This window comes from Ranitomeya variabilis, chromosome 3, assembly GCF_051348905.1.
Source record: "Ranitomeya variabilis isolate aRanVar5 chromosome 3, aRanVar5.hap1, whole genome shotgun sequence".
Lineage (NCBI taxonomy): Eukaryota > Metazoa > Chordata > Amphibia > Anura > Dendrobatidae > Ranitomeya > Ranitomeya variabilis.
The window spans coordinates 638,936,835-638,964,144 of record NC_135234.1 but is presented as its reverse complement, the minus strand read 5'-3'; positions in this window follow the sequence as shown (position 1 = coordinate 638,964,144).

Below are 27,310 nucleotides of genomic sequence, written 5' to 3'. Positions count from 1 at the left end.
CTTTTCAATGAAAAATTGACTGGAATTGAGATCGGAGAGCCCCTGATGTGCCTAAACAGTGGAAACCTCCACAAGTGACACCATTTTGGAAACTAGACCCCCAAGGAACTTATCTAGATGTGTGGTGAGCATGTTGAACCCCCAAGTGCTTCACAGAAGTTTATAGCGTAGAGCTGTGAAAATAAAAAAATATTTTTTTCAAAAATAATCTTTTCGTCCCCCAATTTTTTTTTATTTTCCCAAGGGTAACAGGAGAAAAAGGACATCTAAAGTTGTTGTGCAATTTGTCCTGAGTATGCTGATACCCCATATGTCGGGGTAAACCACTGTTTGGGCACATGGCAGAGCTCGGAAGGGAAGGAGCACTGTTTTACTTTATCACCGCAAAATTGGCTGGAATTGAGATTGGACGCCATGTCGCATTTGGAGAGCCCCTGATGTGCCTAAACAGTGGAAACCCCCCACAAGTGATACCATTTTAGAAACTAGACCCCCCAATGAACTTATCTAAATGTGTGGTGAGCACTTTGAACCCCCACATGCTTCACAAAAGTTTACAACGTAGAGCTGTAAAAATTAAAAAATCATATTTTTTCCACAAAATGATCTTTTCCCAAGGATAACAGGAGAAATTGGACCTCAAAAATTGTTGTACAATTTCTCTTGAGTACACCGATACCCCATATGTGGGGGAATACTACTTTTGAGGCACAGTGCAAAGCTCAGAAAGGATGAGGCGCCATATTGGAGTTCAGCTTTTGCTGGAATGGTTTGAGGATGCCATGTCACATTGGCAGAGCCCCTGAGGTGCCAGACCAACAGAAACCCCCTATACGTGAACTTGTTTTACAAACTACACTCCTCAATGAATTCATATAGGGGTGCAATGATCATATTAACACCACATGCACCTCACAGAATTTTATATCACTGAGCGGTGAAGAATGAACAAAATTACATTTATACCACTAAAATGTTGTTTTAGCCCCAAGTTTTTAATTTTTCTAAGGGCTAATAGGACATTTTTTTTTACAACAAACTGAGGTCCATTTTTTTCCTGAGTTTACCAATACCCTACATGTAATCGGGAAATATTTTTCAGGCACAGTGCAAAGCTCAGAAGGCAAGGAGCACCAGATTTTACTTTTATGGTTTACAGGTGCCATAACCCACTGGGAGAGCCAATGAGGTAGGAGAACCCCCCATAAGTGACCCAATTTTACAAGCTACACCTCTCCTTGAATTCATCTAGGGGTGTAGTGATCATATTGATACCATGGGTGTGTCACAAAATTTTATACCATTGGGAAGTAAAGACAAAATAATTACATTTTTACCACCAAAATGTTGTTTTAGCCAAAGATTTTACATTTTTACACAAAAAGTGGGTAAAAATGGCACCAAAATTTGTCCCACAATTTCTAATGAACGTGGCAATACCCCATATGTGGCTGTAAAGTACTGCTTAGCAATACGGAGAGACAGAGCGCTATTTGCCTATTTGCCTATTCAAGTGAATGGGTCTGTGTACACCTCATTGTGTTTCCACGGACCGTGTGTCCATGGGCAAAACATGCTGACACGTCCATTTTTTAATGTCAGCACGGGCCACAAAATGTCCCGCACACGTGCATACGCATAACACACATGGATGTCATCTGTGTGACATGTATCAGCGCCAGGGAAGAAGCGTTATAGTAAGTGCTGTTCCCCAGCACCGGGTGCTGAACATGGCTCTCATCATTCTCACCTGCTCTACCGGCAATCGGTGCGAGCAGGGGAAAATGATGAGAGTTACATTTAAGTGATAAAAGAGACGGCAGGCGGCCGCTGATGGGACTATTACTCCCATCAGTCTACCCAGGGCCGGCGTCAGCACCTGGCGCACCCAGGCAAGTGCCGGGGCCCTGAGCAGGCAGGGGGCCCACTCGACATCGGGGACACTGGCGCACTATAGTGCTGGCCCCCGCGAGTGGACCCCCCCGCCTGCTCCGGGCCCCGGCACTTGCAATACTTACCTCTCCTGGTTCCAGCGCTGCAGCGTCTTCCATCCTCTGACTGTGACGTTCAGGTCAGAGGGCGCGATGACATCACCAGTGCGCTCCATCTCCCTGAGCAGTCGCAGCACAGAGCAGGAAGACGCCGGCGGTGAGGAGTCCAGAGCAGAGCAGCGACAAGCATCAAGAGGTGAGTATTTCATTTTTTTTTTTATATATATTTGGAGCAATATATGGGGCTAATTCTGTATGGAGTATCTTATGGGGCCAATTCTATAGGGAGCATTATATGGGGCCAATTTAATATGGAGCCAATTTAATATGGAGCATTTTATGGGGCCAATTCATTATGGAGCCATATATGGGGACAATGACATATGGAGCAGTATATGGGGCCAATAATATATGAAGCATCTTATGGGACTAATTATATATGGAGCATTTTATATGGCCAATTATATATGGAGCATTATATGGGGCCCATTATACATGGAGCATCTTATGGAGCCAATTATTTTTGAAGCATTATATGGGACCCGTTCTGTCTGGAGCATTATATGGGACCCATTCTGTGAGGAGTATTATATGGGGCCCATACTGTATGGAGCATCATATGGGGCCCATTCTGTATGGAGCAATATATGGGACAGTATACTGTATGGGGCCAATCATATACTGTATGGAGCATTATATGAGGCCCATTATATATGGAGCAATAGATGGGGCCCATCATATACTGTATGGAGAATTATATGTGGCTCACTATATGGTATGGAGCATTATATGGGGTCAATTCCATATGGAGCAATATATGCAGCTCATTATTCTGTATAGAGGACTATGTGGTGCAAATTATACTGTATGGAGCACTATATGGGGCCATTATGCGGTTTTTGAGCTAATGTAGAATGCGCAATAGATATCACTCTTGTAATGTAAGAAGTAAGTGAAATCTTTGGCATTGTACTATAGCTATATTTCTCTGCCGTATAGGTGCATTATGAATTGTGGTATGTGTTAAAGGGGCCCATGAAAACCTGGAGCCGGCCCTGAGTCTACCCCTGCTGCTGCTAATAACAGTGACAGCAGGAGCGGCTGATGGGGTATTCATCAAACGCCACCTGCGCTATAAATAAATAAATGAAAAAAAAGACGCGGGTTCCCCTGCATTTTCTATGACCAGCCAGGCAAAACTCACAGCTGGGGCTGCAACCCTCAGCAAGGCTGGTTATCAAGAATAGAAGGGTCCCCACGCTGTTTTTTTTTTAAATTATTTAAATAAATAATTTTAAAAAACCGTTGTGGGGTTCCTGCCATTTTTGACAACCAGCCTTGCTAAAGCTCACAGCTGGGGGCTGGTATTCTCAAGCTGGTAAGGGGCCATGGATAGATATTGACCCCCTAGCATAAAAATAGCAGCCTGCAACTGCCCAGAAAATTCACATCTATTAGATTCGCCAATTCTGGCGCTTTGCCCGGCTCTTCCCACTCAGCATTTGACAGTGGCATTTAGCGGCGATTCCACCCGCAGCTTTACCGGGCACATGTCAGCTCTTCAAAAACGGCTGACATGTGTCAGGAAAGATGTGGGCTCACCGCCGAAGCCCACATCAAAGGGGGGGGAGTCCTACTTAGTACTATTATGCCCAATGTTGGAAAGGTGTTAATTTCCTTGATGGCTCTCCTCTGCACTTGCTCTAGTTCAGCTGTATGTTTCTTATATACTGTAGACCAAAATTGTACAAAGCATTTTAAGTGCGGACACGCTAGTGACTTGCATAGAGGCAAAATTATGTTCTTATCATGAGCATCAATGCCTTTTGTAATGCATCCCATTATTTCACTTGCCTTGTCAAGCAACTGCTTGACACTGACCAATAAAGTAGAATTTGACGTCCAACTGTAGTCAAGTGGTTTGGATGCAACAGCGCAGACAATGAGGAGACAATAGTACTTAACGACACAATTTATTTGATACAGAAAGGAAAATCTATGTATAAGTGCATATACTGTGTATATATATATATATATATATATATATATATATATATATATATATATATATATATATATATATATATATATATATATACATATATACACTATACCGGCAATATAGTGATTACTTGTGTGTGTGTATATTATATATGTATGTATGTGTATATATATATATATATATATATATATATATATATACAGTGGGGGATATAAGTATTTGATCCCTTGCTGATTTTGTAAGTTTGCCCACTGACAAAGACATGAACAGTCTATAATTTTAAAGGAAGGTTAATTTTAACAATGAGAGACAGAATACCAAAAAGAAAATCCAGAAAATCACATTGTATAAATTTTATAAATGTATTTGCATGTTTCAGTGAGAAATAAGTATTTGATCCCTCTGGCAAACAAGATGTAATACTTAATTTAAAAACAACTAGGGGCGCTGCACAAAAAATGTTACTGGTCCTACTGCAGCAAATAATCGGACATAACTACCCAAATAGTCCAATAATAGGCGTGAAAACCACAGTCAATGATATATGTATATTTGCGCAGAAGGTACCAAATATATCAAGGAGCATTTAGTAACACCACTTCATAGAAAACTTCATCAAACGCTTAATAAAAAATGCTATATATCGTCCTTCATGTACACAGTTACCTTGATCATAGCAGGTGTGATAATCCTCATAAAACGCTGTTGTCCAAAAAGGTCCTTGTAGTTAATAAGCGGTCATATTCAAGTGTCCACAAATAAACCTCCCACCGTAATCTGCAAGAAATGGTCCTCAATATTGCCCAAACTAGGGGGAAAGGTGTTGAGTCCTTATCCGTCCCTGGCTTTCTGATGTAGAGAGATCCAAGTAATGACACACAGCACAAGAGATGTGTATTCATGTGCAGGGATCGCCCAGGAGCTCGCCTCTGACTCACTGGGACTCACCCCTCCTTTTTATATAGCAAAGAGATAAGCATTTACAGACATGCGTACAAGCGCTCATATTCTCTAACAAAGAGTATCTATTCTACTGATAACGTTCAACTTCTGGAATGTAGGTTAAAGGTCACAATAACAAGAAGGAATGCGTCCATAAAAGGAAATGTCTATTTTGCTCAAGTCTTCCTCATATTAAGCCAGACGTCTCTGAAAAGGAAGACAAAATGGATTCTTCAATCTGATCTCCACAATTCCCCCCTTTGACATATTCCTTTTATGATCTATCACAAATCCCCTTTAACATATCCATATTTTAGATTACCACAGGGCCAAAGACAAAGCCTTTATTTTTGGTATTACACATGTACACGCTTATATCATTAATAAGAGAATCAAATCTAGTATCAATTCTTCCGTTTAACTCTCACAACCTTTTCTTTGTTTTGCAATAAGTATACTAAAATATAAAAACAAAAATTAGTACGGTAATATTAATTAGAATCACTAGAGGATAACATAAGAATAAAGAAGAAAATTTATACTCTTGCATCTATTACACAAAATTTATCTGTGCATACTGAGATACTCTTGAGCACAATCTGGAATAGTACGTATATGACTACAATAATCATAACTATATGTATTATGCTCTGCATGATCCCAGCAACCCACCCACCGATTCCTCTGAACCAGTTGGCTGGGTTGAGAAAAGAGAAAGTATCAGACCACCAGCTATCCTTATTCTGGTCATTGTCTTTATCATACTGATCTCTGAGTCGTTGTACGTCCTTTAATTTAAATGTCATACTCATAGTACTATTCGGGTCTATATAATGACAGCAGGTGGGTCCGATGATTTGACACATACCCCCTTGTGAGGCAGTTAGGTAATCCAATACCAGAGTATGTTGGTTGATGACTATTATAAGCTGATTCTGTACAGCTATACTAGTGTTTAGTATATCCAATATATCCCAGATCTGATCATCTAGATAATCCGTGGCTCTAACTAATTTATCCCACATTTGTGTTAACATAGGGTAAATAAAAATAGAACTGACAATTTTATTGGCTATACCCATTTGCACTATGTGTGGTCTCCCTGAGGGACGTGGTGAGTTATCTGCAGCTCTTTTATACAGTGTGTGCTTGGGCACGGCTTGCATATTCACTTGTTTATTTGAAATTATGAAAGTAGCCGGGGTTAGGCGTCCTAATGTACAAGTACCCTTTATACCTACGGGAAGCCATTTATATGCTCCTTCTCCGCATATCCAAAATGTACCTTCAGGCAGATCCCATAGTGCTGAGTGCTGCAATACCAATCTGTGAGCCAAATCCACAAATCTAGATACATTCTGAAGCATACACCAAGAGGGTTTTTGTCCCAAGGGGCTACAGTACCCGGCTGCGGGATTCCCACATAAAGGCATTCCTCTGATATACTCATCGGATTCATTACAAACCAGGTTCCCCGGTTTGCTTGTACAACTGTTTGCATCACCTTGGGGGAACAACGCAGAATGTTCCCATTTTCTATTATGTATGTACCTTTCCAACATTGTAGGTTTGAAAGCATAAGAAGAGTCGGTGGTTGTACTGAAACTGAGCTGTAGATTTTCAGTGGGGACCTGTCCTAAATCAGTTAATCCAGTCTTATTTCTAGGTACCCATTTTCCTCCCCTGAATGCAAAATATTGTAAGTTGCCTATTCTTCCTGTAAGATTACCCTGCCACCAAGGAAATTCTACCCATCCCACAATTGGTATGGCGATTGTAGTATTCCACAGCCTAGTATTACCAATTTGGTTGTTGGCCAGGTTGTCTGAACAATTAGGCCAAGCGAATATTTCTTCAACTGACACGGGAACTGCTAGAAAAGGTATACTTGTGGCTGATACTGGTGAATGGGTACAGATCCAACAATCTGCTAGGGGTTGTGTATTATTTAACAAGTCATGTACTAATTTTCTATGATGTTGTACGAATCTATTGTTCAAAGGGGTTAGAGAATTCAGTTTATCCCATGCCTCCGTTGAGGTTAATACTATTAACATCAATGTTATGAGTTTTATACTGCTCTTTTGCAATGGCTTGCATGTATCCATGATGCCTTTCCTTCGAGCTTGACTGATGTAGGTGTTGTCAACAGGACTTGGAAGGGTCCGTCAAATCTTGGTTCAAGAGCCTTTCTGGTGTGTCTTTTTACATAGACTTGATCACCTGGTTCCAACTTGTGACTTCCTTCAATGTTGTCAGGATCTGGAAGGGAAGCAAAAACTTGTGCATGCACCTTAGTTAATTGTTTCTGAAGATTTTGCACATAAGAAGTCAATGACTCAATATTTAACACAAGTTGCTGTGGAAAATAACATCCTAAATTGGCAGTCCTGCCAAACAAAATTTCATATGGAGACAGTTTAGTCTTACCCCTTGGGGTATTGCGTATTGAGTAAAGGGCCAGTGGAAGGCATTCTGTCCAAGGCTTTCCTGTTTCAGCCATGGCTTTCTGTATTTTTAATTTTAAAGTTCCATTCATGCGTTCCACCTTACCAGAACTTTGAGGATGGTACGGAGTGTGTAACTGACTTTCAACACCCAACATTTTCAGTACATTTTGAAATATTTCTCCAGTGAAATGAGTACCCCTATCTGACTCGATCACTTCAGGGAGACCGTAACGGGGTATCAGTTCGGCAACTAGCTTTACAGCAGTGTTTTTAGCTGAAGCCTTCCGAACTGGATAGGCCTCTGGCCACCCCGAGAACATGTCCACACATACCAACACATACTCATACCCATTACTTTTCGGCAGCTGGATAAAGTCTATTTGTAATCCCTGAAACGGATAGAGAGGTCGGACGTGGTGCTTCATAGGGGTCTTTGTTGTCTGTCCGGGATTATGTGCCAGGCATATAGCGCATGTTGCACAATAGTCTCTTGCGTAGTTGCCAAAACCTGGAGCCAACCAGACTTGCTTTGCCAGTAGTGTCATTGCATTTGCAGACACATGAGTAGGGTGGTGCAGTCCACCAACTACAATCGGGTACCAGGCTCTAGGTAGACATATTAGTCCATCTTTCTTCCAAATTCCTGCTTGTTCTTCTGCCCCTTCCTTTTTCCACCTGTCCCTCTCCTCTTCTCCTGCATCTTCCTGTGCTTGTCTCAGTCTATCTTCAGTATTTTCTGTGGGGTTTACAGTATGAACCTGCTGTAAGGGTTTGACCGCTGCTGCCTTGGCTGCTTTATCAGCCCTATCATTTCCCCTAGATTCCCTAGTGTCGAGTCTCACATGTGCAGCTACCTTAATTACTGCTACTTCTTTTGTTTCTTGTGCAGCCTCTAAGATCTGTTTGATCAGAGAAGCATGTTTTACAGGTTGGCCTGACGCTGTCATGTAACCTCTAGCTCTCCAGATTACTCCAAAGTCAAACACAATACCATGTGCATACCTAGAATCAGTGTATATATTAGCTGTCTGATTCTCAGCTATTTTTAGCGCTTCAATCAATGCTGTTAGTTCTGCTTCTTGTGCAGACTGTTTCGGTGGAAGAGGTTCTGCTTTGAGAGTTTCAGATTCTGACACAACTGCATACCCTGTATGGAAATTACCTGTGTCATCTGCAAACCTACTACCATCTATAAACAGCTCTAAATCTGGATTTTGAAGTGGTGTTTCGGATACATTGGGTAAGCCTACCGTTTCTTGTAAAATGAGCTCTGTACAATCATGTGTGTCTGTAGGGAAAAAATTTGCGTGTGGATCAGTGTCCTTATTCCCCCCTTCAGACTCGAGAGGTAGCAGTGTAGCTAAATTGAGAGTCTGAAGCCTTGCAAATGTGATAGTAGAGGGGAGCAGCAAAGAACACTGTAGCCGCAAATGTCTGGCCATGGAAATGTGTTTTGGCTGGACCTGGTTTAATATCCCATAAACATCATGCGTAGTTTGAACTGTGAGTGGATGCTCTAGGACAATTTCTGATGCTTTGTCCAACAATAGTGAGACAGCAACAACTACACGTACACAGGTTGGCGCTGCCCTAGCTACTGGATCTAACCTTGCTGAAAGATATGCAATTGGTCTTTGTTTCCCTGCATGCTTCTGGGTAAGAACTCCTGTAGCATGGGAATCAACTTCTGCAGCCATAAGCTGAAATGATTTGGTGTAGTCTGGTAGCCCTAACGCTGGAGCTGAAACAAGGGCATCTTTTAATTGTTGGAACGAAATCTGACCTTCTTTTGTCAACAAATAAGGTTCACTTTTTACACAGTCATACAGTGATTGCATTAGTTGACTGGCATGTATAATCCATTGTCTACAATGAGACACTATTCCTAAAAATGCTCGTAGCTGTTTATGATTTCTAGGCTCATTCATCTGTCTTATTGCTTCAGTTCTTTGAGGTGTAAGATGCTTTTTACCTTGAGAAATGCAATGACCTAGAAAGACCACTTTGATCTGACAAACTTGTAGCTTTTGTCTATTCACTTTACACCCTTCTTTTTCTAGAAAACATAGTAAACTCACAGTGGACCTTTCTGCAGTTTCTAGATCTGGGCAGCAAAGTAGTAGGTCATCCACATACTGCAAAATTACTACCTGTGATTCAGGTTCAAACCTTTGAAGAACTGTTTGTAGGGCATTTGAATAAAGAGTAGGGGAGTGTATCATTCCCTGTGGAAGGCGTGTCCACGCCAACTGTTTGCCCTTAAATGTAAATGCAAACAAATGCCAACTGTCTTGGTGTAAAGGAACCGAGAAAAATGCATTTGAAAGATCTATTACAGTAAACACTTGAGAACTGGCTGGTATCTGTGATAGTAACGTATGAGGATTGGGTACAACTGGGGTGATTGGATCTAGAACTTTGTTTATTTCTCTTAGATCATGTACCATACGATATTTGGGCATAGAACTCTTATCAAGAGTTCTCTTTTTGACTGGATACAGAGGGGTGTTAGCAGGTGATTGTATCTCTACCAAAACTCCTTTCTCTCTATATCCCTCTATCTGTTTTGTAATTGCTAATTCCTGCTGGGCACTCACAGGGTATTGTCTGAGCTGTGGGAGAACAGTTCCTGGTTGCACAGATAGTTTTACAGGAGAGATATGCAATAATCCCACATCAGTGTCACCCTGTGCCCACAGTGTTTCTGGGACCATTGAGAGATCTAGATCTGTGGTGTACTCTTTTTCTTCAGCATAATCCTCAAAAGCCTGAATTCTGACATATTGTTCTAATGTTTCTGCATCATCAGGGATAGTCAACATAACTGTGCCATCGTCCCTAAAATTGATGTTAGCTTCTAATTTCTTTAGGACATCAGTTCCTAACAAACATGTTGGGGCACCTCTGGCATACAAAAATCTGGATGCAAAACATTTAGGTCCTAATGAGACCTCTAGGGGCACAGTAAATGGCAGTGTTCGAATTACCCCATCATAACCCTCAGCAAAAGTTGTTTGTTCTGAAATATCTTCCGGATTTGGAAGAAAATCTTGATTCAAAATTGAGGAAGTTGCACCTGTATCTATCAAAAATGGAATCTCTCTCCCCCCCCACATTCACCTGTATCATAGGTCTCCTAGCTGGTAGGGAAGTTTGTAACACATCGAGTCAATCTGAATCTGGTATGGAACCATCTATGATGGTAGATTTCTGCTGGTTGTCCGTTTGGGGAGGGTTATTTCTGGGAACAAATTTGCCTGACTTTATATCTGCCAACTTCTTCCTGCACTCTCTTTGGAAATGACCTGGCTTTTTACAGTAGTGGCAAAGAAAATTGTGTCTCACTCTTCCTCCTGTATTAGCTTGTGCTATTCTAACAGGCTTACGATTCTCTCTCATATCCATGGCTATTCCTAAACATCGTTGTTTCACAATATTTGGTTGTTCAATTGTTCTCCAATCTGGAGTAGAGGATTTAAATTTTTCTCTGATTTTCGGATCTAGCCCCTCTATTAATTGTTTTGTAAAAAGTCTCCTTACTGAAGCATCAGTCAAATCCAATCCTTCATCCCTAAAGCTATTTTCTAGTTCCTGACTATATTCTTCAATATTTTGCCCAAATTTCTGCATAATCACACCTGTAGACCCCCTTTCCCTCTGTTTTCCTCTCATGAAAATTATTAATGCCTCTGTGAACTGGGTACCTGATGCTTCTGTCTGTAAGGCACCCCCTTCTGCCACTGGTCTATTGGGCTGTAAGTGTGTCAATAATTCCTGAAAAAGTCCGGGGGACATTTTCATTCTACATAATTCTTCCCCGTCCGCCCAGACCCCAGCATGAGTCTGCATGATTTGTTGTATATACTGTGCAAATCTAACTGGAAACTGGATAGGATCTGGTGCGTTATGTAAGAGGGACATACCCTCAGCAGGGGACCAAGGGAAGTATTGTCTGGTCTGATGATATCTGGTGTTCATTACCCCGTCAGCACCAGCTTCTCTAAAAGGTCTTGGTACTACCCTAACAGGGGCAAGTACAGCGCCATATCTAGGTGTACCACAGGCTAGGCAATCATTTCTCCAATCTGGATTTTGTTGTCCACAGTGTGAACATTCCCATCCTCCTACCCCACCAAGATTGGGATACAAGGCTGGAAATTGTTTTCCTCCTTCTGCTCTTCCAGATGGTACAAATGATTGGGCTTTTGGATCTAGGTAAGGTGGTGGGATTATGTCACAACTTTTTCCCTTTCCCATGATCCATTTGGAAGTGTCTGGATCATACTTCCAATTCTCCTCTTTTGCTGTTTTTGAGACCTCTATCATACAATGTATGATTTCTTCCCACCCATTGTCTTTGATAATTCCACCTCGTTCTTTACTCAGTCTTTCCCATTCTGTACTGAACATAAGTGCTTCTGAAATTCCCAATTTTCCTCTTACTCTTCTAATCTGTCTTCTGACTATCTTTCCACATCTTTCCTGTATGATATCTGCTGCTTCCACTTGTCCTAAGACAGTTTTGGTCTGTTTATTTCCCATTTTTCTTTTCAATATTAGCTATGACTACCCTAGGTGACGTTTGGACAATCACTTACTCTATGGTGATGTCTCGTTGCCTTCTCTCCTAGGGAGCTAAAATATCCTTTCAATATTTGCTATTTCTACCCCAGGTGACGTTTGGACAACCACTTCCTCTGTTGGTGGCGTCTCGTTGCCTTCTCTCCTAGGGAGCTAAAATATTGAAGGGCTTGTCTGCTCTGTTTCTTCTAATATGCAGGACGTACTTAAGTGCTATTATGCACACAGACCCAGCAACACCATACAGATCACAAAACTTTCTGTGTCAGTTAGCATACTTGTCCCAGGCTCATGAAAACCGCGTCCTGGGCTCATTCTATCACACCTTATCCAGGGAATGTAGAAACAAGTTCTATAGGAGAGTCAAGCATGGGCGGAGGTCTCCCAGAAGGACGCTACCTCATAACCCAGTTAGGCTGACTTCACCAATAACCTTGTTCTAACAATCGTGGCTTATTGTTCTACGTACTTCTATTCTTCTTTCACAACATGTCACAACCTTCACACTGTTCACACACTGTTCACACACTGTTCACACACTGTTCACACACTGCCAGGGACTAGACTCATAAATCTATACAATATGGTAACCCGAGTTCTATAGGTATCTACTCACTACTAGACTAACCCAGCATGACACGGCTCATAGAGATCTTTCGGATAATACAGGGCAGATAAAAGAGAACTAATAATGTCTCTTACCTGGCCAGGTTTTTTTTTTTCATTTGCCGTCCATTATCCCAGATCTCCGTTGTCCGTATCCGCAGGTAAATCTTGAGTAAATACTCTCGCCTCGGGTCCCTGTTCGGGCGGCCAAGAAATGTTGAGTCCTTATCCGTCCCTGGCTTTCTGATGTAGAGAGATCCAAGTAATGACACACAGCACAAGAGATGTGTATTCATGTGCAGGGATCGCCCAGGAGCTCGCCTCTGACTCACTGGGACTCACCCCTCCTTTTTATATAGCAAAGAGATAAGCATTTACAGACATGCGTACAAGCGCTCATATTCTCTAACAAAGAGTATCTATTCTACTGATAACGTTCAACTTCTGGAATGTAGGTTAAAGGTCACAATAACAAGAAGGAATGCGTCCATAAAAGGAAATGTCTATTTTGCTCAAGTCTTCCTCATATTAAGCCAGACGTCTCTGAAAAGGAAGACAAAATGGATTCTTCAATCTGATCTCCACAAAGGGTATAAACCTGTCCCGGCCGGTGACAGGCACCCCTGGCCCTATAGATAAAATTCCTGGCTCACACGCTTCCAAAAGAACTTGCCGGCAAGGCGCAGCGACGCTGCAGGACCTTGCGTGATGTCACAAGTACGTGATACTTCACGTGACCGGCTTACAGAGCGCACCTAGGACCAAACTTCTATCCAAGATGTAATACTTGGTGGCAAAACCATTGTTGTCAAGCACAGCAGTCAGACTTTTTTTTGTAGTTGATGAGGTTTGCGCACGTCAGGAGGAATTTTTGTCCAGTCCTCTTTGCAGATCATCTCTAAATCACTTAAGATTTTGAGGCTGTCGCTTGGCAACTCAGAGCTTCATCTCCCTCCATAAGTTTTCTATGGGATTTAGGTCTGGAGACTGTCTAGACCACTCCATGACCTTAGCTCCTTCATGACCCGGGGTATTTTCATTTTTTTGTTTTCATTTTTCGATCCCCTCCTTCCCAGAGCCATAACTTTTTTAATTATCCATTAATATGGCAATGTGACAGCTTATTTTTTGCGGGACGAGTTGTACTTTTGAACAACATCATTGGTTTTAGCATGTCATGTACTAGAAAACAGGAACAAAATTCCAAGTGCGGTGAAATTGCAAAAAAGTGCAATCCCACACTTTTGTTTGGCTTTTTTGCTACGTTCACTAAATGCTAAAACTGACCTGTGATTATGATTCTTCAGGTCATTACGAGTTCATAGACACCTAACATGACTAGGTTCTTTTTTATATAAGTGGTGAAAAATAATTCCCCAAAAAATTGCACCATTTTCCGATACCCGTAGCATCTCCATTTTTCGTGATCTTGGGTCGGTTGAGGGCTTATTTTTTGCGCACCGAGCTGACATTTTTAATGATACCATTTTGGTGCAGATACGTTCTTTTGATCGCCCGTTATTGCATTTTAATGAAATGTCGCGGCGACCTAAAAAAGTAATTCTGGTGTTTCAAATTTTTTTCTCGCTACGCCGTTTAGCGATCAGGTTAATCCTTTTTTTTATAGATCAGGCGATTCTTAATGTGCCAATACCAAATATGTGTATATTTGATTGTATTTTTATTGTTTTATTTTGAATGGGGTGAAAGGGGGGTGATTTAAACTTTTATATTTTTTTTATTTTTTTCATATTGTTTAAAACTTTTTTTTTACTTTTGCCATGCTTCAATAGCCTCCATGGGAGGCTAGAAGCTGGCACAACTCGATCAGCTCAGCTACATAGGAGCAAAGCTCAGATCGCTCCTATGTAGCTGAATTCCTGCATTTCTATGAGCGCCGACCACAGGGTGGCGCTCATAGCAATCTGGCATCAACAACCATAGAGATCTCAAGGAGAACCCTGGTTGTTTTGCCGAGGCATCGCTGACCCCCGATCATGTGACGGGAGTCAGCGATGCGCTCCTTTCTGGCCCGATGGCCGGAAGCGGTAGTTAAATGCTGCTGTCAGCGTTTGACAGCGGCATTTAACTAGTTAATAGCGGCAGGTGAATTGTGATTCCCCCCACCGCTATTGTGGGCACATGTCAGCTGTTCAAAACAGCTGACATGTCCTGGCTTTGATGCGGGCTCCGGCGGTGAGCAGGGAATCTGACCTCGGACGTAATATCCCATCCGAGGTCAGAAAGGGGTTAATGTGCGTCTTTTTGAGTCACTCCTTTGTTGCCTTGGCTGTATGTTTTGGGTCACTGTCTTGCTGGATGACCCAGCCATGACTCCTTTTTAATGTCCTGGAGGAGGGAAGGAGGTAGTCACTCAGGATTTTACGGTACATGACTCCATCGATTCTCCCATTGATGTAGTGAAGTAGTCCTGTGCAGAGAAACACCCCCAAAACATAATGTTTCCACCTCCATGCTTGACAGTGGGGATGGTGTTGGTTGGGTCATAGGCAGCATTTCTCTTCCTCCAAACATGGCGAGTTGAGTTAATGCCAAAGAGATCAATTTTTGTCTCCTCTGACCACAGTATCTTCTCCCAATCACTCAGAGAATCATCCAAATGTTCACTGGCAAACTTCAGACGGGCCTACACATGTGTCTTCTTGAACAGGGGGACCTTGCAGGCACTGCAGGATTTAAAACCTTTATGGCGTAATGTGTTACCAATGGTTTTCTTGGTGACTGTGGTTCCAGCTGCCTTGAGAACATTAACAAGTTCCCCCCGTGTAGTTTTAGGCTGATCTCTCACCTTCCTCATGAGCAAGGATACCACACGAGGTGAGAATGTGCATGGTGCCCCAGATACATGTCGATTGCCAGTCATTTTGTATTTTTTCAATTTTCTTACTATTGCACCAACAGTTGTTTCCTTCTCACCCAGTGTCTTACTTATGTTTTTGTTGCCCATTCCAGCTTTGTGCAGTTCTATGATATTGTCCCTGACATCCTTATAAAGCTCTTTGGTCTTGCCCATGTTGTAGAGGTTAGAGTCTGACTGATTAATTGAGTCGTCTGTGGACAGGAGTCTTTTTATAAGGGCTTGTTTCCATTTGCGAGAAACACGTCCGTGTCTCGCATGTGGAAACCAAGCTCTGGTGCCGGCACTTGGGAGCGGAGCTGTGCAGCCGCATAGCAACACATGGAGCCGCACGCTCCGCTCTGGAGTGCCGGCTCCACAGCTTGGTTTCCACATGCGAGATACGGACGTGTGCCTCGCATGTGGAAATGAGCCCTAAAGGTGACTATGTAGGATGACAGCTGTCTTTAATGCAGGTAATGATTTGATTAGGAGCGTGTAACTGGTCCTCAGAAGCCAGAACTCTTAATGGTTGATAGGGGATCAAATGCTTATTTCTCATTGCAAAATGCAAATAAATCTATATAATTTAAACAATGTGATTTTCTGGATCTTATTTTTGATATTCTATTTCTCATTGTTAAAATTAACCTACCCTTAAAATTATATACTGTTCATGTCTTTGTCAGTGGACAAACTTACAAAATCCACAAGGGATCAAATACTTATTTACCCCACTGTGTATGTATGTATATATATATATATATATATATATATATATATATATATATATATATATATATATATATATATATATATACAGACCAAAAGTTTGGACACACATCTCATTTACAGATTTTTCTGTATTTTCATGACTATGAAAACTGTACATTTGTTGAGGAGAGCCATAAGATCAAATACTTAATTAACCTCAACACATAAGGTAATTGAGGGAAGCAACCTATAACATGTATTGTTTAACCTTACATAAGTTTTCCTCAGACAAAGTAAGACACTTAAGATGGCTGCCATCTCCTCTACCAGAGCCATGTGCTCTGGTATCCAAGATGAACAATGAAGACACTGAAGATGGCCACCATTTCCTGTATCTGCATGCCGTGCGGTCTGGTATCCACAGTGACGCCCACCTTGATGACCTCATGGATCCGCCCATGGACTTGCTCATGCCCAACCCACTAACCAATGGAATACATCCGATCACTCCCATTTTAGAGCTAACCGAGCCCCCTTACAGGAGATATATAACATTGTGTTTGACTAATAAACTCCCCTTCTTGGAGCTGAGCTACACATTGATCAAGGAGAGTTACAGCTGACTGTGTCTGGTGTATTTCTTTAGTGCACATGATCAATATATCCATTAGGCCAGGAGTAGGCAACTAGAGAATTGAACATTTATATTAATTGTTCAACCCTAATATTTGGCCGCCCAACCTGGGGCCAGCAGAGGAGAGCCCTGAACCCTGTAAAACCGGAGGGTGGAACGGCTGGATGCACTGAGTACCCCGAATCTGGAGACTGATCACCTCTTTAACAGAACACGGTAAGTCTGCTGATTTTTTTATAATCTGTAGTCTTTACCTGTGTCCTTCGGGGTATCCTGTGCAGATTGCCTGACCGTGTCCGGTTTTCTTGGTATCTGTAAGACGGCAGAAAGGGTATCTCCGCTGCTGGTCATTTAATTGCAAGAACCGTCACATGTTTTAGTTGCCTACTGCCTGTTACATGTTGTGAAGAGGGGAGATGACTGATAGTGAAGAGAAGTATTGTGTAAGGACAGTCAAAGCAGGTTTCTAAGAAAGAAAAAAAAGCAAGTGTTTACAGAGGGCTAGAGGCAAGTGATAAAACAGGAAAAACGGGTTTTTACACCGGTAGTTAGGAGAAGCATTGTGTTTGGAACAGGACAGGTTTCTAGGAAGGAAAGCAAGTGTTTACAGAAAGAAAAGCATGTGGTAGGACGGGAAAAACAAGTTTGTTTTTTTTTAGGGAAGGAAAGCAAGCAAGTGTAGAAAAATAATTTTTGTCTGTGGTATACGGTTGTCGCCTGTGATAAGATTTTCAGTTCTGTACAAGAGAGACTAGGACCTGGAGTAATTGACTCGGCCTAGGGGGGCCCGGTAAATCTTGGAGCAATTGGCTCAGTTCGGGCATAATAAATTGTGTAGCGGCTCATTGAAACTTGGAGCAATTGGCTCAGTTTGGGCCAATTAAATTTATAGTTTTTCTTTTTTTGCCCCGTGACATCGAGTGAGTTGACTCTGCACGGGGACCGGTAAGTTAGGGAGCAATTTGACAAAGTAGGGAATAATTGGTTTGTAAAGTACGGAGCACGGAAGTCAGACAGGGACCACAAGACAAGAAGCAATAGGAACTGAGTACTGCAGACTCAGTTCCCTTTAGAATCTCAGGTTTGAGTCATCTCCCCCGTCTTATTGTTTGTTTGGTGTTTGTTATCTTGATAGATAGATATATATACTGTATATCTATAGAAAGATGGAGAAATTAATGCAGTTCTGCCGTATAGGCACTAAGCCAAATTCAGATGGCAGGATAGACTCATGCACATTAGTAGCGACTCGTGAAGGGAAGAGTCATATTAAGCAATGTAAAAAGCTTATGAAGTTGTGTGGAATGCCAGAAGGGGGAAGGTTGCAGCCCCTGGACTGGAAGCTTGTCTTGAAAGAAAGAAAAGGTATCCTAGAAGATAATGGATTGTTGTCTATTGCTAGGGCAGGAGAAAGAGTCTCTGAAAGTCTGTATAAAAAAAAAAAAAAAAAGAAAAATTGGAAATTGGGTAGAAGAGAAAAGGAATAGAAAGAATAGAGTTTTGAGTTGTGTATTACAAAACCATTTTGTTAATGGCGAATGTGTTAAATGTGATAGCAGCCAAAATGGTGGCCCAGAGCCATGTGGTAAATGTAATGGTGGCCATTTTGTTAATGGCGAATGTGTTAAATGTAAAAGCAGCCAAAATGGTGGCCCAGAGCCATGTGGTAAATGTAATGGTGGCCATTTTGTTAATGGCGAATGTGTTAAATGTAATAGCAGCCAAAATGGTGGCCCAGAGCCATGTGGTAAATATAATTCTGATGGTGGCCATCTTGTTGGTGGTAAATATAATTCTGATGGCGGACATCTTGTTGGTGGTAAATATAATTCTGATGGCGGCCATCTTGTTGGTGGTAAATATAATTCTGACGGCAGCCATGTTGTGGATGGCGAATGTGCTGCTCCTGGTGGTGAACATCTCAGATTAAGGCTACACGCCACATCACCAAATCCTTGTTACCCAGTAATGACCACTAACGGCCAATACTATATTCCTTCGGGAAGTGAACAGGCTTTACCCATGTTTCCTATCTCAGTTGTTTCCAATGGGGCACCAACCCTTTCCCCTATCACTCCTGTTGTGAATCCAGCAGTCCTCCCACCTGGATCGTCCCCAGCACCTACCCTTTCTACTGTCACTTCCACTGCCAATTTAGCCGCACACCCACATGAGATGCTCCAAGCAGCGGCCTCTCCTCCCAATGCTTCCACAACAGCACTCTCACGCAGCCTACATAACCCTATGCCCAGTACCTCACAGGCTGTCTCGCAGCCAAGCGCACACCTGTATGGGACGGTGGCGACTGTATCAAGGGGGGGGCTCAATCTGGGAGGGGGATACCAATAGCACAGGAAGCACAAAGGGGAGGGAATGTTGGCAACCTATTTTTGAAAAAGAACTTCCTGAGGGACCCTTGTTAGTGGTGGGAAAGGGTGACATGACATAACATTGGAGACAGACGCAATTGTTAATGCTGCCAATTCTCGGTTAGAGCACAATGGAGGTGTAGCTAGAGCTATAGTAGAAGCAGGAGGGGAGACTATTGCTGACAGTCGAATCATTGTCGAGTCACATGGTCAGATAGCTGTTGGGGACATAGCGGTGACTAAAGCTGGCAATCTTCCATGTAGAATGATCATACATACTGTGACCCCTACTTATGACCCTATTCATCCAGACGTCAGTGCTCAACAAGTTCATGCAGCAATAACTCGCATTAATGAGGACAGGACTGTTAAAGCTTTTAAGACTACCTGCGTCACCTGGAGCCCATACCATGATACTGGAGCTGCCCAAATAGAGCCCCTCATTCCAGGACTGTTACCTCCTCCGGCTCCTTATACACAAGGGACTACATCTGCACTCCCGGTGCCATCTCTACTCCCGCCTCAGGTGCCACCACCAACAGTGCCGATGCTCATGTCTGAAGAGCCCACCATCTATGTCAAGTTTACACCCCAGCAAGCTGCTACTCTGTTGAACCAAGTTCTAGATCCAGAAAAACAGCCGATGCCTTTCTACAGGAGCATGACGAGACATGGGACTCTGGTGTTGAGTTCTGCCAAGAACCTAAGACAAGGGCCTCGGATGAGTTGGCTGACCTATCAATTATTATTGTTGCCAAAGGTTTCCAGATGCCTCAAAGCTGATGCAGCCATTGTACGATGACCTCAAGACGTCAGCGTTTCCACTATGTACTAAATCCATGGAAGCTTTCTACGCTCTTAAACAGGCCATACAGTCTGCACCAGCTCTTGGAATCCCAAATTATCAACTACCTTTTTACTTGTTTGTCAGTGAAGTAGCAGGACATGCTTCCGGAGTCCTAGCACAAAAACATGGGGGAAGAACAAGACCAATCGGCTACTACTCTGCCCGCCTGGACTCTGTGTCTCAAGCTTCCCCGACTTGCCTCAGAGCTGTTCATGCTGCACATATGCTTCTGGACAAAACTTCTGATATCATCTTAGGACATCCGGTTCTCTTAATGGCTCCACACGACATAAAAGCTATTCTAGGCCAGACTCAACCTAAACACCTGTCGCTACAACGTCATATGAGACTCCAATGTTCCCTCTTGATTCCGGATAATGTCACTCTTGTCCGCTGCATCATCCTCAACCCGTCCACGCTGCTTCCTCTTTCCAGGGGGGATGTGGATGATGATACTGATGCTCTCGGAGAAGATGCCTCTACACACTCAGAGGATCATGACTGTCTCGAACAAATGCAGGAAGAAGCAGCCTCCAAGAAAAACGTGTCTGAAACCCACTCCCACATGCTGACCTGACGTTCTTCACTGATGGTTCCAGATTTGCAGATGAAACTGGAAGATTCCATACGGGGTATGCCGTAGTTACACATGACCAGGTCATCTCAGCTGGATCGCTACCACCGCACATGTCTGCACAAGAAGCGGAACTTAAAGCTTTGACGTTGGCTTGTCAGGAAGCGACGGAGAAGGTGGTCAACATCTACACGGATTCAAGATACGCTTTTGGAGTGGCTCATGACTTCGGCAGTATCTGGGCAGCCAGAGGATACCTAACGTCCAGTGGAACTCCTGTAAAACATGCTGCTATCATACAAGAACTTGTGGCCGCTCTAGATCTACCTTTGGAGGTTGCAGTAATCAAGATCAAAGCTCACGGGAAATTGGATTCTCCAGAAGCAAGGGGGAACTTCTTTGTTGACAAAACAGCAAAAACCTATGCTGTGGATCCATTTAGGAAAGAGAAAGCAGCGGTGTACGTGTCACAAGACACTGAAGAAGGGACTAAAGCCTCTCTTATGAGGATTATCCATATACATCAAGACATCAGATGATGAAAATAAGTCATGGCAAGAAGGAGGAGCAAAAAAGGATGAAGATGGAGGCTGGAGGGTGAACACAAAGGTCTGTCTACCCCGTAATCTGTGCCCCTCAGTGACAGAATGGGCACACGGTATCACCCACAGAGACAAGAATCGGATGAATGACCTGATTTGGAAGATTTATATGGCACTTGGGATCTCTACTGTCACCCAAAATTATTTCAAGTCCTGCCTTTTGTGTGCAGCATGCAATCCAGCACCACCTCAGAAAGTTACTCAGAAACATTTGGCTAAACCACTTTATCCCTTTCAGAGAATTCAGATTGACCACATTCGAATGCCAAAAGTAGGGAAGTACGAGTATGTACTGGTAGTGACTGACATGTTTTCAGGATGGCCCGAAGCCTATCCAGTAACAAACATGACTGCCAGAGTGACTGTTAAGAGACTGATGACTGAAGTAGTCTGCAGATATGGGGTCCCAGAGGTAATTGAGAGTGACCAAGTACCCGCATTCATTGCAGCACTGTCTAAGGAACTATGAACATTGGTTATTTGGGTTTACATACTCCATATCAACCCCAGAGCAGTGGGAAAGTAGGAAGACTGAATGGCACCTTCAAAAATAAAATACTGAAAGCCAGTCAGGAGGTCAGACTTCCTTGGACAGACATTTTGCCCGTTGCCTTATACTCAGTTATAAACACTCCAAGGGGTCCCACCAAACTCACACCATACGAGATTCTTTTTGGGGGGCCTCCAAGATTGGGTCAATATTTTCCACAACAGCTAGCCTTGGGAAGTGATACTCTTGTAAATTCTGTAATTGTTGTTAATTGTTGTTACTAAAGAACTGTCAGTAACACATGTACGAGTTTTATCATCCATTCCAGGTCCAGATTCCAGTGAAGGTACCCATACTTTCTAACCTGGTGACTACATGCTGGTAAAGAAGTTCATCAGAAAGACATCCCTGGAGTCGAGATTTAAGGGTCGCTACCAAGTGCTCCTGACTACTCCTACTTCGGTCAGGGTTGCTGAGCGCCTCCTGGATCCATCTCTCACATTGTAAATTTGTTTGACAAGCAGGTCAGATCCTACTGTCCCTAACTGTCTAAGTCCAGCTACAAAGGGAGGTTTTCCACAAGGGAAAACTTGTCTCAAACTAGTGAAAACTCCAATTCCCCCCTCCCGGGCAAGACGGTCAGATCTAGGATGTGTACAACAGGGTTAGTCGCATGTGTATTTTACTCTAAGTAACCATGGAGATGGGAGATTGGAGAGTAATAGATCCAGCAGGTTGGGAAGTCCCGAGGACACTGGTAACACGCTTCGATATACCTCCTCAGTATACCCATAATCGGTCACACATTCTCTGGTGTCTATAGCATCCATATTGTCATGAAGCCTCTGATGTCATAATAACACTTAACATCGGTGGGTTAGGGAACCACGGTGGGATCAAGATAAAAGAAAAGGTTAATAAAGTATTTAGGGGGGACTGTTGAGGAGAGCCATAAGATCAAATACTTAATTAACCTCAACACATAAGGTAATTGAGGGAAGCAACCTATAACATGTATTGTTTAACCTTACATAAGTTTTCCTCAGACAAAGTAAGACACTTAAGATGGCTGCCATCTCCTCTACCAGAGCCATGTGCTCTGGTATCCAAGATGAACAATGAAGACACTGAAGATGGCCACCATTTCCTGTATCTGCATGCCGTGCGGTCTGGTATCCACAGTGACGCCCACCTTGATGACCTCATGGATCCGCCCATGGACTTGCTCATGCCCAACCCACTAACCAATGGAATACATCCGATCACTCCCATTTTAGAGCTAACCGAGCCCCCTTACAGGAGATATATAACATTGTGTTTGACTAATAAACTCCCCTTCTTGGAGCTGAGCCACACATTGATCAAGGAGAGTTACAGCTGACTGTGTCTGGTGTATTTCTTTAGTGCACATGATCAATATATCCATTAGGCCAGGAGTAGGCAACTAGAGAATTGAACATTTATATTAATTGTTCAACCCTAATACATTCACACTGAAGGCATCAAATCTATGAATTAACACGTGGAATTATATAAGGTACTTAAAAAAAAGTGTGAAACAACTGAAATTATGTCTTATATTCTAGGTTCTTCAAAGTAGCCACCTTTTGCTTTGATGACTGCTTTGCACGCTCTTGGCATTTTCTTGATGAGCTTCAAGAGGTAGTCACCGGGAATGGTCTTCCAACAGTCTTGAAGGCATTCCCAGAGATGCTTAGCACTTGTTGGCCCTTTTGCCTTCACTCTGCGGTCCAGCTCACCCCAAATAATCTCGATTGGGTTCAGGTCTGGTGACTGTGGAGGCCAGGTCATCTGGCATAGCACCCCATCACTCTCCTTGGTCAAATAGCCCTTACACAGCCTGGAGGTGTGTTTTGGGGTCATTGTCCTGTTGAAAAACAAATGATGGTCCAACTAAACGCAAACCGAATGGAATACCATGCTGCTGCAAGATGCTGTGGTAGCCATGCTGGTTCAGTATGCCTTCAATTTTGAATAAATCCCCAACAGTGTCACCAACAAAGCACCCCCACACATCACACCTCCTCGCTTCACGGTGGGAACCAGGCATGTAGAGTCCATCCGTTCACCTTTTCTGCGTCGCAAAAAGACACGGTGGTTGGAACCAAAGATCTCAAATTTGCACTCATCAGACCAAAGCACAGATTTCCACTGGTCTTATGTCCATTCCTTGTGTTCTTTAGCCCAAACAAGTCTCTTCTGCTTGTTGCCTGTCCTTAGCAGTAGTTTCCTAGCAGCTATTTTACCATGAAGGCCTGCTGCACAAAGTCTCCTCTTAACAGTTGTTGTAGAGATGTGTCTGCTGCTAGATCTCTGTGTGGCATTCACCTGGTCTCTAATCTGAGATGCTGTTAACCTGCGATTTCTGAGGCTGGCGACTCAGATAAACTTATCCTCAGAAGCAGAGGTGACTCTTGGTCTTCCTTTCCTGAGGCGGTCCTCATGTGAGCCAGTTTCTTTGTAGCGCTTGATGGTTTTTGCCACTGCACTTGGGGACACTTTCAAAGTTTTCCCAATTTTTCAGACTGACTGATCTTCATTTCTTAAAGTAATGATGGACACTCGTTTTTCTTTACTTAGCTGCTTTTTTCTTGCCATAATACAAATTCTAACAGTCTGTTCAGTAGGGCTATCAGCTGTGTATCCACCAGACTTCTGCTCAACACAAGTGATGGTCCCAACCCCATTCATAAGGCAAGAAATCCCACTTATTAAGCCTGACAGGGCACACCTGTGAAGTGAAAACCATTCCCGGTGACTACCTCTTGAAGCTCATCAAGAGAATGCCAAGAGTGTGCAAAGCAGTCATCAAAGCAAAAGGTGACTACTTTGAAGAACCTAGAATATAAGACATAATTTCAGTTGTTTCACACTTTTTTGTTAAGTATATAATTCCACATGTGTTAATTCATAGTTTTGAAGCCTTCAGTGTGAATGTACAATTTTCCTAGTCATGAAAATTCAGAAAAATCTTTAAATGGAATGTGCCCAAACTTTTGTTCTATACTGTATATATATAATGTCTATATATATAATGTCTATATATACACAAACACACAAAGTAGTCACTATATTGCCGGTAACAGAAGCATGGTTAATACACGATATTATGACACAGCAATACGACTAAATATAATATCTATGCAACATGCTAATACATGCACTGTTCTTGTTATCTAGCAGTTAAATGACTATTTAAAGCCTTTATGTGTCAACTTAATGGGCATCACTCTCAGTACTAGGTCGGTCCCCATCGTAGTCTCTCTATAAACACTTATGATCGTTACACTGGCCCTAGTGGGGGTCACCGGTATTTACAACTAGGCTTCAAATCCTAGATATGCAAATCACTTGGTATACAGTTTGCTTGTCACACTGGCAGTCTACATTCTCTGAAGCACCGCTCTAGCCCACACTCTGTACCGTACATCTACACTGGAAGTAACGGCTCACAGGAATGGTCCTCTGCTACAGCCAGATTATCTCCCGAGCCTGGTTCGGATCTGGTCACGATCTTCTACTGGCGCTGCTTGCGGATCTTCTATTGGCACTGCTTACAGATTTCTACTGGTGCTGCTTACGAACCTCTACTGGAACTGGTCACAGATTTCTACTGGAGCTGGTCACAGATCTTCCTCTAAGCTCAGGACTTTTCCAGCATCTCACTGCTCTGAGACTCTTCTGTAGTGATATGGCCCACTTAACAGCCACACGACCTGACCTGGTACAGGTTCTGGCGCCAACTGACTCTTCTCGGCCTGGCCAGGCCTTTAATAATTAGTAACTGCGACACAGGTGTCAACTGACATGATGTCATCTTTAATCTGCTCCTCTGGAAAATTAGGTTCCCACTAATAGGTTCCTACTTCTATAATTCTTTCTTTACTTTCACTTTTGCCTTTGACCAGTAGAAGCAGTGTTCGTTTGCAATTACTTAGCTATGCATCAACTTCAACTGTATTCTTCTCTCTTGTCCACTTCCTTACACACTCATACACCCAAGTCTTTTCAGTAACCGTTTTACCCAGTGTCTCACAATGTAATATATAATTACGGCACACATTTTATTTCCTCTGTTAAGTGCATAACATTTAATTTATCTACTTTAAACATCAATTGCCATTTCTCAGCCCAAGCCTCCAGCTTCCATAAATTGTTCTGTAATATTAAATTATCCTCCTTTGTGTTGATTACCCTGCATAGTTTATTATCATCTGCAAATATTGTAATTCTAGTCTGTATTCCCCTACAAGGTCATTGTTAAATATGTTAAAAAGAAGATGAGGGCCCAATTCTGACCCCTGTGGAATCCCACTGTTAACTGTGACCCAATCCAAGTATGTTCCATTAATAACCACTCTTTGTTTCCTATCACTGAGCCAGTTGTTAATCCAGTTGGTTGACAGTCCTATCCCATGTGTGTATATAGGTAGAGACCTGTTAATCAACTGGAGCAAGGCGGTTAGAATGGAGGTCACATCAGACCAGTCATGTCTCTCTCTGTAGTCCTATGGGGGTTCTTTAAACTGTTTTCTCTGAAACGACGTGCCTTTCACGCATGAAATATACCTGGCTGCAATTACATAGCCAGGCTTTGATACATGCTGTCCATGGTTTGAGCAACATGAATGTAGTGACAAGTTTACTTTAAATATACTCTCTTTTAATAGATGGACAAGCTATAGGTCCTTTTTGTGAAGGTTGCTGGCTTACACTCTATAAAATATCCAAATTGTATGTGCTGTCCTGGAATATGTTTTATAAATCTATTAGTTTTTTTTGTGAGATGTTTTATTGGTCATTGGCAAGCATTTATAATGGAGCTCTAACAACTATGATCCATTTTCTAAAAGAATCTAAGAGATCTTGAAGGATTTAGGGACGATGAAGGTAGTTCTTGTTTCCAACAGAGTTTTAGTATTTTGAATGCAAAGATTAGTGTAACAAGATTGTTTGCTCCTCTTAAAACTATTGGAGCTGTGATGGAAATGGAAAAATGTGATTTGAGCAGATCAATATTCGGCATGCACCAACCGTTTAGTAAAAGTTTGGGCATTTTCCTCCAGGAATGTGGTTAAACGTGTTATCAGGTAAACATGCCGATTGCTAAGGTAAGCTAATTGATTTTCCATGTTCGTCCTCAGCGATCCATATCATTATTCATGCAGTAATTAAGGAAATTACATTGCTGGAAGTTTTATTACATACTGGGAACAGAGTTGCTATAAATTGTTGGACTTCCCATGTCATATTATATTTCCGAATCAAATAATAAAAGCAGATTATAACACATTATGCTCTGCAGAAAGGCAATGTATGAAATCATTCTGAAAAATCCAGAATTTAGAGTAAATAAAAACTCCATGTGTATGGCTTACATATTACCTTGTTGTTTCTCACTGCTACAGGCATTTCCAAAGGAGGTCACAAAGAAGAATATGGAGTTGCAGACATACAAGAAGGATGGTGGCATCTGCCATGTGATCTAATGATGTTATCTATGGTGACCAGCTTGTGTGAAGCCTGTTGTTAAAGGGTTAATTGTACATATCCTGCAGGTGAGTGGCAGAAAAGCTACAAATGAGGTCAAAGGCAAGGAATGGGTAATTCTGATTGCTACTAGAGGGGGA